We start from the raw sequence: 13,851 nt of genomic DNA on the forward strand, positions 1-13,851 counted from the left end.
CAAAATAAACAACCAATGCCTTACAGTATCCTCGCTCAGTAGTACAATCATCGTCATTCTTAATTTTAGACAATTTTCATTGCTCCAAAAAGAAAGACAACAGACACACCCACACCAAAGAGAAAATCCAAAACTCTCCTTTACTCTCCTTGCATCCCCCTCCCCCAATTATTTACCCCTGAGATTGTTGTAGTACTAGTATGGTATTCCTGGTAAAAAATAAAGAGCATAGCATACAATAAGTATTTTTCCCCATGTACTCCTCTATTATTAACTCTTTGTACAATTGTCATACAAGTGATACGTTTTTTGCAAATTTGTTTGAGTTTTCCTTTTCCTTAATTTTTGTTAGTTCTGTCATCCAGAAACTTGGGAGGAATGGACTCTGTATAGACAAGCTTACAAGCCTTTTTCCTGGACAATTCCCTTGAACTTCAATTGCTTGGTGATGGAATTTTGTTGTTAATGGGTTATTGATTTTATAACTAGTTTTTCTATTTCCTAGGATGAAGTTTCAAAAATAGTGTTGTTAGGGCTTTAAAAGAAGATGGTGGACTCCTCAGGAGTTAAAGTTCCAGGTAATTTTTGCTTGTTGGAAGAACTTGAACAAGCACAAAAAGGCAGAGGTACTCTTAGCTGGGGCCTTGAAGATGATGAATATACAACATAAAGCGGACAGGCATGATTATTGGGCCATCAAGGCTGGAACAATTGAAGAAGCCGGAACAGTGGCCAAAGCTGCCTTTGGAACGAGCCTTATAGGACTGACTGGTAGGATTTCAGAAGGTGGTGATGGGGATAGAGAACACTCCAGATAGAGAGGAGAAAAGACAATTTACAAAAACAGAATATATATCCTGAAAGTAGAATGTGGACATAAATACCCAGAAGCTCCTCCATCAATGAATTTGTAACAAAAATTATTACGAATGGAATAAATCCAGTGGAATGTTGGATGCATGGAGCAAACCTGTGTTAGCAAAATGGCAAAATTTGTAGAGCATTAAAGTTGTACTTCAAAAACTAAGATGCCTAATGACGTCCAAAGAAAATATGACACTTCCACAACCACCAGAAGGACAAATAACAATTAATTTTAGTGGATATCAAACTTGTCTTAAATCAACAAGCTTCAACTCACGTTGCCTTGATTAAATATCACAATGCAAAATATTGACACATCAAGTAAAAGAATTTCAGCTGGTAAACATGACCCAGACATTTGTAAGAACCAATTCAATATATGTACACCCATTATGTTTTCAGGTAATAGGAGAAAAGATATATAGCATAGTTATTTTCTTCTCTTATCAAGGCACTGTCATTTAAAGATAAACCTGGACTACTCAAGCAGAATTCGAGCAGTGCACCAGGGATGAGGAAGTAAGCCAAGCCCCCCCCCCCCCCACTCCTTCAGTGTGCCACACCCACACACACTGGACTGCCATGCGCCCCACATGCCCTACTCCCAGTGACCCATGCCCGTGAGCACCTGTGCCCCACCCCGTGCACGGACGCATCCACACCCAGGACACCCATGCCCCATCCCCACCTGCACCCATGACCCCCACCCTCAGAGCATGAGCACAGCCACATCCTAAACCCCTGCGCACCAACCTCTGCACCCCAAACTCCATGCCTGATTCCCAAGAGCTCCACAATCCATGTGTGCACCTGCTCCCATGTCCACAAGCTCTGTGCTCCCACTCCCTGCACCCTGCCTGTATTGAGTACCACACCGCCAATGCCCTGCATACACAGCCCCCCTCCACCCACAGGCCTCCTGTGCTCTGCCTCTGTGTCTGCTACACCACACCCGGCCTCTGCACTTTGAGGCCTGCGGGAGCCACACCCTGCCCCCATGGCCTGTGCTGTCACTACACAAACACCCCCCCCCCACCTCCTCAACCCTCCCCCCAATCTCCCAGACACTAGTGTAGCACCTCCGCCCAGGGCCTAACTCTGTACTGCATTCTGCCACCAAGTTGCTGCACCCCACCCCTCACCCAGAGTCCTCCCCCCTGCCTTTCCTACAATTACAAAGCCTTAGACTACTGAAGGAAATCTACTTCCAAAGTAGCCCTATCAAGATAAGTAAGTGCCTCAAAGGCAACAGAAAATCACAAAGCATTTGAAGATGCAGATATATATAACCCAGTCTAATGATCAAATTAAAACACTGGAGGGGGAAAAAACACAACACCAGGGGAGACACAGACTTTGGAGCAACTAATCAAAGATAGTCATATAATTCTACTAAATAAAATCAATAGGTTGGTTAATGACATAAAGGAAATTAAGAAGACACTAGAAGAGCATAAAGAAGAATTTGAAAGAATAAATAGAAAAATAGCAGATATCACAGAGATAAAAGATACTGTCAACCAAATAAAAATACATACTAGAGACATACAACAGCAGGTTTGAAGAGGCAGAAGAAAGAATAAGTGAACTGGAGGACACAACATTGATTTCAAATGTACAAAAGGACAAATAGCAAAAAAGATGGAAAATTTTGAATTGGATCTCAGGAAAATGGACAACACAAAGTGCACAAATATAAGAATCATCATTCAGTGGTAGAATGATCACCTTCCATGCAGGAGACCTGGGTTTGATTCCCAGATCATGTACCCCCCAAACCCCCCAAAAAAGAATCATCAGTGTCCCAGAAGAAGAAGAGTAAAGGGCTAGGAAGATTAGTTGAAGAGATAATGGGGAAAACTACCCTACCCTTATAAAAGATATAAATATGCAATCAAAGAAGCCCAACAAACTCCAAATAGCATAAATCCAAACAGGCCTACTCCAGGACACATACTAATCAGTCTGTCAAATGTTGAAGAAAAGCAGAAAATCCTGAACACAGCAAGAGAAAAGTGACCTACTATATACAAGGGAAACCACATAAGACTGAGCTCAGGCTATTCAAAAGGCACCATGGAGGCAGGAAGGCAGTGGTATGATATATTTAAGATCCTGAAAAAGAAAGACTTCCAGCCAAAAATTCTTGATCCAACTAAACTGTCCATCAAAAGTGAGGGAGAGATTAAAGTTTTCACAGACAAATGCTGAGAGAATTTGACAACAAGAGTCTGGTCCTACAAGAAATACTAAACAGAGTTCTGCAGGCTGCAAAAAAAAGACACGAGAGAGAGGTCTGGAGAATTGAAGAGTACCAGTAAGGGTAACTTGAAGGAGAAAAAGGGAAAAGAATATGTAGAACTGACAAATAAAACCTAAAGGATAAGATGGTAGATTTAAGAAATAACTTTAAGTAATAACTTTGAATGTCAACAAACTAAACTCACCAATTAGATGATACAGATTGGCAGAATGGATGAAGAAATTTGATCCATCTATATGCTGCTTACAAGAGATTCATCTTAGACCCAAGGATACAAATAGATTGAAAGTGAAAGGATGGAAAAAATGTTCTATGCAAGCTGTAACCAAAAGAAAGCAGGAATAGCTGTACTAATATCAGACAAAATAGACTTTAAATATGAAGGAGTCATAAGAGACAAAGAAGGACACTATATATTAATAAAAGGGACAATTCACCAAGCAAAAATAACAATCCTAAATGTTTATGCTCGCTTCATTTCAACAATAATAGTGGGTGACTTCAATACATCACTCTCCTCTATAGATAGAACAACCAAACAGAGGATCAATAAGGAAACAGAGAACTTAAACAATTTAATAAATGATTTAGACCTTACAAACATATCTAGATTGTTACACCCCAAAACACCAGAATATACATTCTTCTCTAGAGCCCATGTAAAATTCTCCAGGATAGATCATATGCTGGGGCACAAAATACGTCTTTATAAATTTAGAAACATTGAAGATATTCAAAGCACTTTCTCTGATCACAATGGAATGGAGCTGGAAATCAATACCACCAAAGAACCAGAACTTTCACAAATAAATGGCAATTAAACAATCAGTTGGTCAAAGAAGAAATTGCAAAGGCAGTGCTGAGATAGAAATTTATTGTCTTAAATGCCTATCCTAAAAAAAAAAAGAGGAATGAGCAAAACTTGAAGACTTAACTGCTTAACTGGAGGAACTACAGAAAGAACAGCAAACTAACCTCAAAGCAAATAAGAGAAATAACAAAGATTAAAGCAGAATTAAATGAATTGGAGAACAAAAGAACACTAGAAAGAGTAAAGTTGGTTTATTTGAGAAAGGCAGGAAAATCAATGGACCCCTAGCAAGGCTGATAAAGAAAAAAAGAGAGAAGATGCAAATAACAGAAATGAGAGGGGGGTCGTTACCATCGAGGCTGAAGAAATTAAAAAAAAAACACAAGAGGATACTATTAACAACCATATGCCAACAAACTAGACAACTTAGATGAAATGGACAATATCCTAGAAAAACATGAACAAGCTACACTGACTTGAGAAGAAACAGATCTCAACATACCAATCACAAGTAAAGAGATTCAATAAGTCATCAAAAATCTTCCTACAAAGAAAAGCCCAGGGCCAGATGGCTTCACAGGGGAATTTTATCAAACATTCTGAAAAGAAGTAACACTAATCTTGCTAAAATTTTTCCAGAAAATTGAGGAAAACAGAACACATCGAACTTATTCTATGAAGCTAACATCATTCTAATACCAAAACTGGGTAAAGATACTATAAGACAGGAAAACTACAGGCCAATCTCCCCAATGAATAAATACAGGTGCAACATTTCTCAACAAAATATTAGCAAATTGAAACCAATAATACATAGAAGAATTATACACCACAACCAAGTGGGGTTTATACCGGGCATGCAAGGGTGGTTCAACACAAGAAAATCAATGTTACACAGCACATTAACAAATAGAAAGGGAATAATCAGATGATTATCTCGTTTGATGCAGAAAAAGCATTGACAAAATCCAGCATCCTTTTCTGATAAAAACACATCAAAATGTGGGAATCAAAGGAAACTTCCTCAATATGATAAAGGGCATATATGATAAAACCAAAGCCAGCTTCCTACTCAATGGTAACAGACTGAAAGCCTTCCTCCTAAGATTGGAAATGAGACAAGGATGCCTTCTGTCACCACTATTATTTATCATTGTACTAGAAGTTCTAGCTAGAGCAACCAGGCTAGAACTTCCAATGTGGATGGTCAAATCAGAAAGGAAGAAGTAAAACTTTCATTATTTGCAGATACCATGATACTATACTTGGAAAACCTGAGAAATTTTTGACAAAGCTTCTTGAGCTAATAAACAAATTCAGCAAAGTGGCAGGATATAAAATTAATCTGCAAAAATCGAAGTAGAATTCAAGTTTAGACAAAAGCAATGGCAAGAAGTGTCAGACTGTTGTGGAAGGATATGTGTGTCTGAATAACTAATTTCAAGAAGGAAAAACATAAATGGCATGCTTTATCCATTTGCTTAGTGAAAGAGCTGCATTTAAGTTGTTTAAAGTAGCAGGTACAATTAATGTGACAAATTGTATTAACACTTGAAGCATTGTGGGTGTTGATTACTATTAGTATCAAAAATATGTTCAGGATTGTTTTTTGTTTTTTTTTTATATTTTTGTTCAGGATTGCTTTGATAGCTGTATTTATAATTTAAAAATTTGGAGGTGTCAATGAATTTCTGTTAAAAGCCATTCCTCTGTGTTCCATGTAACAGACATGGTAAATACTTGTTTATAGTCTTTGTTTAGTAAACCATGCATTTATTTTTTTTTCTTATTTATTTATTTAACATGGGCAGGCACCGGGAATCGAATCCAGGTCCTCTGGCATGGCAGGCGAGAACTCTGCCTGCTGAGCCATCGTGGACCGCCCCATGCATTTATTTTTAAGTGAAGCCAACAAAAAGGAAATAGGTGTATGGATCTGTGGTTTTGAGATTAAAGTTAGTTTTAAAATGTAAATAAAATGTGGAAATTGTTCTCAGGGAAAAAAATAGTGTTGTCAATTACAGATACATACGTTTTCCCATCCTTCTTAATTATAGAGATGTTTGAAAATTTTTACTCATTACAAGAAATTGAGATACATTCCTTTGAAGCAAAGTGACTTCTACACTAATATAGTTGTTGCTCTTTCTCCAACAAAGCAGGTTTAGTCACAGAGTTGTCATCAGGCTGACCAGGAAGGAGCACAAAGAGGCTTGGAGGACATATTTCAATTCTTCCCATAGCATATTATAAGAAAGCCCACTATTTGAGACCGAGTTGCAGATTCCATAAATAAATAGATAGTAACTGTTCCTGTCTGCCTTGGTCAAATAAAATATTATTCCAACATTCTTGGCTGATGTCAGGTTTTCTTCAACTCATCTTTGTGGTGGTTTGGAGCTGTATGTACCCCAGAAAAACATGTTCTTAAACTTAATCCATTTCTGTGGTGTGAACCCATTGTCCATAGGACCTTCTGATGAAGTGACTTCAGTTAAGGTGTGGCCCAGGATGGGTCTTAATCCTATTAGTGGAATCCTTTATAAGAAAATGAAACTCAGACAGAGAGATAAAGCCACAGGAAGCAAGAAGCTGAACATCAATGGAAACTGGAAGAGAAGGGAGAGACCAGGAAAAGCTACCATATGCATAGAGGCCAAAGACCAAAGATCGCTGGCTAACAGACCAGAATGACAGTCCTGGGAAAGAAAGCATCACCTTGATTAACACTTTGATCTGAACTTTCTCTGACCCTCCAAACCACGAGCTAATAAATTTCCACTGCTTAAGCCAATCCATTGCATGGTATTCACTTGAGCTGCCAAGGAAACAAAAACATTCTGTCACTCAAATGAAAATATATAATAAGGTGCTGAAACCAGGAATTGTTTCAAAACAATTGGTATCAGGAATTGTTTAAAAATCCTTAATTTTTATGAAAATTTTATTTAATTCAGTTTACACTGCTGTTTCTTAACTTTGGGACTATAGTCTGTCTTTGTTAGGCCATTTACTTAATTGTAGGCATGATGTAAAGCAAAAAGTTTCTAAAGCTTGGCAAGGATACAATTTAAGAACATTGCAGACCCCTGTGGACACTGAGTTCTGATGTTACCTTTAAACACTTTCCACTTTCAAAAGAAAGTGAGAGAAAGTGTGAAGAAAGAGATCTATCTATTCACTGTTGGTAGAGAAACTGAGAGGTGCAGCCACTCCAGAGGGCAATGTGGTGGTTCCACAGGGACTAGGGTGGGGTTGATAAATGATTCTGCAACCCTGTTGCTGGGTATATAATTGGAGGAACTGAGAGTGGGGACACAAATGGACATTTGCACACTGGTGTTTATAGTGGCAGAGTTTGCAATTAGCAATGGATGGAGGTGGCCTAGGAGTAAGTACTATGATAGAGGAATGGAAGAGGGAATTGTGGTGTATACATACAATGGACTAGTGAGCAACTGCAGGAACGAACGAAGGTGTGAACCATGCAACTAGGTGAATGAAACTTGAGGACAGTATGTTGAATGAAATGTCAGAAACAAAAAGACAAATATTGCTTGCCATGCAAGAGACCCGGGTTCGATTCCCGGTGCCTGCCCATGCCAAAAAAAAAGACAAATATTATTATGCCTCACTCATATGGACTAACTATAATATACAAGCTTGGAGAATTGAAGTTGAGAGCATGGGTTATCAGGACGGGGCCTTTTGAAAAGAGTCTTTGATTGTAAGTTCTTACAACAGTCACATATTTTCAGAAGTTGTAACTGTTATTTCTAAATTCTGAGATACTGAGCTATTTGTGAATAACCTGATGGTTTCTTGAAACTTTTTTCAGATATTTATGTGATACCTGAAATTCAGAGTTAGAGCAATGAAGCTATGAAAGTCAGGATTACTCCATACAACAACTGTTTAAAAAGTTGAAAAAGTGATCAGACTTCATCTAGAGATATGAATGAAGCTGATCTGGATGGGATTAAGGTAAATCAGAATACAGGATAAAAGAAGATATGGTTTATTTAGAAACTTCAAATTCTGTGTGAGACCAAAGGGAAAAATGTTTATTGGGTACAAACTTTATATTCGGGGTAGCACATTATCTAATTTAACTTATATGGTCAGTTTATTTGAATGCCATAATTACATGGAAGCTTGAATGGGGCATGGGATTTTGTTGGTTGATACAAGTTAGTGTGATGCCCTGATATATTTCAGAGTAATTTGGACAGAGGATAACAAAGTATTTGCAAAGTCCCCTTGGGGAACTGGGGAGAAAGGTGGAAATATTAAACTTCCCCATCTGGGGAATTCCTGATTGTGCTGGTTTGAAAGGAAGTATGTCCCCTATAAAAGCCATGTTTTAATCAAAATCCCATTTCATAAAGGTAGAATAATCCCCATTCAATACTGTATGTTTGAAACTGTAATCAGATCCTCTCCCTGGATGATGTGATTTAGTCAAGAGTGGTTGTTAAACTGGATTAAGTGACGACATGTCTCCACCCATTTGGGTGGGTCTTGACTGGTTTATTGGAGTCCTATTAAAGAGGAAACATTTTGGAGAATGGGAGATTCAGAGAGAGCAGCACCACAAAGCAGAGAGTACACAAGCCAGTGACCTTTGGAGACGAAGAAGGAAAACGCCTCCCGGGAAGCTTCATGAAATCAGAAGTCAGGAGGGAAAACTAGCAGATGATGCCGTGTTCACTATGTGCCCTTCCAGCTTAGAGAGAAACTCTGACTGTGTTCGCCATGTATCCCTTCCACTTGAGAAGGAAACCGTGAACTTCATTGGCCTTCTTGAACCAAGGTATCTTTCCCTGGATGCCTTTGATTGGACATTTCTATAGACTTGTTTTCATTAGGACATTTTCTCGGCCTTAGAACTGTAAACTAGCAACTTATTAAATTCCCCCCCCCCTTTTAAAAGCCATCCCGTCTCTGGTATATTGCATTCTGGCAGCTAGCAAACTAGATATTCTCGCAAGCAGTGGGGAAACAATTCAATAAACTGAGCCCTTGATCTTAGGGTTCAACCCTATGAAACTCATTCCTGCAAAGGAGATGCTAAGCCTACTTACAATTAGGCCTAAGAGTCACCCCCAGAGAACCTCTTTTATTGCTCAGATGTGGCCTCTCTCTCTAAGCCAACTCAGCAGGTGAATTCACTGCCCTCCCCTGTATATAAGGCATGATTCCCAGTGGTGTAAATCTTCCTGGCAATGTGAGACAGACCTGTGATGGATGTGCCAGGACCCAGCATCATGGGATTGAGAAAGCCTTATTGACCAAAAGGGGGAAGAGAGAAATGAGATAAAGTTTCACTGGCTGAGAGATTTCAAACAGAGTTGAGAGGTTATCCTGGAGCTTATTCTTATGCATTATATAGAAATCCCTTTTTAGTTTATGGTGTATTGGAGTGGCTAGAGGGAAGTATCTGAAACTGTTGAGCAGTGTTCCAGTTGCCTTGATTCTTGAAGATGATTATGATTATATAACTATATAGCTTTTACAATGTGATCATGTGGTTGTTAACACCTTGTGTCTGATGATCCTTTTATCCAGGGTATGCACAGATGAGTTTAAAAATGGGGAAAAAATAAATAAATCATAGGGGTGGATAAGGGATAAAAAATAATTGGATAGATTGAAATATTAGTGGTCAAGGAGAGGGAGGGGTAAGGGGTATGGGATTATTAGTTTTTTCTTTCTTTTTCTAGAGCGATGCAAATGTTCTAAAAATGACCATGGTAATGACTGTATATGTGCGAAGATTTCTCAATAAAAATATATCTTTTTAAAAAGAACGTGATGGGGGCAGGGCCAAGATGGCAGCTTAATAAGGTACATGCGTCTTAGTTCCTCCTCCAAAGCAACTACTAGGTGAACTAACACAGTGCAGAACAGCTCCCGGGGCTACGGCAGGGAATGGACACACAGCGTACCCCAGTCTGAACTGGCTAGTCTGACTGCGAGACTCGGCTGCGGTGAGATCCCCGAGCGGCGCGTGATTTCCCGAGCAGCAGGTGATTTCCCGAGCAGCGGCAGCTGCGGCGGCCGGAGCTACTCCCTCCCTCCTTCCCAGGCCTGCTGAGAGTCTCAGAGAGGCAAGTTTTCCAAGCTGAGGCGGCCGGCGCCCCTCTTTTGCGGGCGGCTTCCAGTCTCGGCCAGAGTCCGCGGCTACGAGTCTCAGATCAGAGGGCTATCCAAGCCACGGTGGCCCTCCCCCGCGGGCGGATTCCTGGTCCGGTGGGGAATTCCCCAGGCCGCGGCGGCCGGTGACCGATGCCCCTCCCCCGCGGGCGACTTCCTGGTCCGGTGGCGAATTCCCTGGGCCCGCTGCGGCCGGCGACCAGCCACAGGGTCCCCTCAAGCCGCAGCGGCTGACGCCCCCACCACGCGCGGCCCCCTGAACCAACGGAGAGAATTGGATCAGAAATCCCCAGGCCACGGAGATCGGTGACCGGGGGGGATCCATTCCAAACACGTGAGACAAACGTGTGCCACGAGTGCCACCTACTGGCCAGGATAAGAAAAACAGAACCCAGAGATTTCACAGAAAAATCTTACAACCTTGTTGGGTCCGACACCCAGGGAAATCTGACTAAATGCCCAGACGCCAGCAGCAGAAGATAATGGTCCACACTCAGAAGATTGAGAATATGGCCCAGTCAAAGGAAGAAACCAATAGTTCAAATGAGATACAAGAGCTGAGACAACTAATGCTGAATATACGAACAGAAATGGAAAACCTCTTCAAAAATGAAATCGATAAATTGAGGGAGGACATGAAGAGGACATGGGCTGAACATAAAGAAGAAATAGAAAAACTGAAAAAACAAATCACAGAACTTATGGAAGTGAAGGATAAAGTAGAAAAGATGGAAAAAACAATGGATACCTACAATGATAGATTTAAAGAGACAGAAGACAGAATTAGTGATTTGGAGGATGGAACATCTGAATTCCAAAAAGAAACAGAAACTATTGGGAAAAGAATGGAAAAATTTGAACAGGGTATCAGGGAACTCAAGGACAATATGAAGCGCACAAATATACGTGTTGTGGGTGTCCCAGAAGGAGAAGAGAAGGGAAAAGGAGGAGAAAAACTAATGGAAGAAATTATCACTGAAAATTTCCCAACTCTTATGAAAGACCTAAAATTACAGATCCAAGAAGTGCAGCGCACCCCAAAGAGATTAGACCCAAATAGGCGTTCTCCAAGACACTTACTAGTTAGAATGTCAGAGGTCAAAGAGAAAGAGAGGATCTTGAAAGCAGCAAGAGAAAAACAATCCATCACATACAAGGGAAACCCAATAAGACTATGTGTAGATTTCTCAGCAGAAACCATGGAAGCTAGAAGACAGTGGGATGAAATATTTAAATTACTAAAAGAGAAAAACTGCCAACCAAGACTCCTATATCCAGCAAAATTATCCTTCAAAAATGAGGGAGAAATTAAAACATTCTCAGACAAAAAGTCACTGAGAGAATTTGTGACCAAGAGACCAGCTCTGCAAGAAATACTAAAGGGAGCACTAGAGTCAGATACAAAAAGACAGAAGAGAGAGGTATGGAGAAGAGTGTAGAAAGAAGGAAAATCAGATATGATATATATAATACAAAAGGAAAAATGTTAGAGGAAAATATTATCCAAACAGTAATAACACTAAATGTCAATGGATTGAATTCCCCAATCAAAAGACATAGATTGGCAGAATGGATTAAAAAACAGGATCCTTCTATATGCTGTCTACAGGAAACACATCTTAGACCCAAAGATAAACATAGGTTGAAAGTGAAAGGTTGGGAAAAGATATTTCATGCAAATAACAACCAGAAAAGAGCAGGAGTGGCTATACTAACATCCAACAAATTAGACTTCAAATGTAAAACAGTTAAAAGAGACAAAGAAGGACACTATATACTAATAAAAGGAACAATTAAACAAGAAGACATAACAATCATAAATATTTACGCAGCGAACCAGAATGCCCCAAAATACGTGAGGAATACACTGCAAACACTGAAAAGGGAAATAGACTCATATACCATAATAGTTGGAGACTTCAATTCACCACTCTCATCAATGGACAGAACATCTAGACAGAGGATCAATAAAGAAATAGAGAATCTGAATATTACTATAAATGAGCTAGACTTAACAGACATTTATAGGACATTACATCCCACAACAGCAGGATACACCTTTTTCTCAAGTGCTCATGGATCATTCTCAAAGATAGACCATATGCTGGATCACAAAGCAAGTCTTAACAAACTTAAAAAGATTGAAATCATACACAACACTTTCTCGGATCATAAAGGAATGAAGTTGGAAATCAATAATAGGCGGAGTGCCAGAAAATTCACAAATACATGGAGGCTCAACAACACACTCCTAAACAACGAGTGGGTCAAAGAAGAAATTGCTAGAGAAATTAGCAAATACCTCGAGGCGAATGAAAATGAAAACACAACATATCAAAACTTATGGGACGCAGCAAAGGCAGTGCTAAGAGGGAAATTTATTGCCCTAAATGCCTTTATCAGAAAAGAAGAAAAGGCAAAAATGCAGGAATTAACTGTCCACTTGGAAGAACTGGAGAAAGAACAGCAAACTAATCCCAAAGCAAGCAAAAGGAAAGAAATTACAAAGATCAGACCAGAAATAAATGAAATTGAAAACATGAAAACAATAGAGAAAATCAATAAGGCCAGAAGTTGGTTCTATGAGAAAATCAATAAGATTGATGGGCCCTTAGCAAGATTGACAAAAAGAAGGAGAGAGAGGATGCAAATAAACAAGATCAGAAATGGAAGAGGAGACATAACTACTGACCTCACAGAAATAAAGGAGGTAATAACAGGATACTATGAACAACTTTACGCTAATAAATACAATTTAGAGGAAATGGACAGGTTCCTGGAAAGACATGAACAACCAACTTTGACTCAAGAAGACATAGATGACCTCAACAAACCAATCACAAGTAAAGAAATTGAATTAGTCATTCAAAAGCTTCCTAAAAAGAAAAGTCCAGGACCAGACGGCTTCACATCTGAATTCTATCAAACATTCCAGAAAGAATTAGTACCAACTCTCCTCAAACTCTTCAAAAAAATCGAAGCAGAGGGAAAACTACCTAATTCATTCTATGAAGCCAACATCACCCTCATACCAAAACCAGGCAAAGATATTACAAAAAAAGAAAACTACAGGCCAATCTCTCTAATGAATATAGATGCAAAAATCCTCAATAAAATTCTAGCAAATCGTATCCAACAACACATTAAAAGAATTATACATCATGACCAAGTAGGATTCATCCCAGATATGCAAGGATGGTTCAACATAAGAAAATCAATTAATGCAATACACCACATCAACAAATCAAAGCAGAAAAATCACATGATCATCTCAATTGATGCAGAGAAGGCATTTGACAAGATTCAACATCCTTTCCTGTTGAAAACACTTCAAAAGATAGGAATACAAGGGAACTTCCTTAAAATGATAGAGGGAATATATGAAAAACCCACAGCTAATATCATCCTCAATGGGGAAAAATTGAAAACTTTCCCCCTAAGATCAGGAACAAGACAAGGATGTCCACTATCACCACTATTATTCAACATTGTGTTGGAGGTTCTAGCCAGAGCAATTAGACAAGAAAAAGAAATACAAGGCATCAAAATTGGAAAGGAAGAAGTAAAACTATCACTGTTTGCAGACGACATGATACTATATGTCGAAAACCCGGAAAAATCCACAACAAAGCTACTAGAGCTAATAAATGAGTACAGCAAAGTGGCAGGTTACAAGATCAACATTCAAAAATCTGTAGCATTTCTATACACTAGCAATGAACAAGCGGAGGGGGAAATCAAGAAACAAATCCCATTT

At 39.3% G+C, this 13,851-nt stretch overlaps 1 protein-coding gene and 1 pseudogene across 12 annotated transcripts in view; one reads left to right on the forward strand and one right to left on the reverse strand.

The window, feature by feature from the left end:
• The window catches only part of CAGE1 (cancer antigen 1), a 110,652-nt gene that overhangs the window by 59,341 nt on the left and 37,460 nt on the right, over window positions 1–13,851 (reverse strand). The gene's annotated exons all lie outside the window — the stretch shown is intronic.
• Window positions 548–1,155, forward strand: LOC143668692 (ubiquitin-conjugating enzyme E2 variant 2 pseudogene; annotated as a pseudogene).

This window comes from Tamandua tetradactyla, chromosome 25, assembly GCF_023851605.1.
Source record: "Tamandua tetradactyla isolate mTamTet1 chromosome 25, mTamTet1.pri, whole genome shotgun sequence".
NCBI lineage: Eukaryota > Metazoa > Chordata > Mammalia > Pilosa > Myrmecophagidae > Tamandua > Tamandua tetradactyla.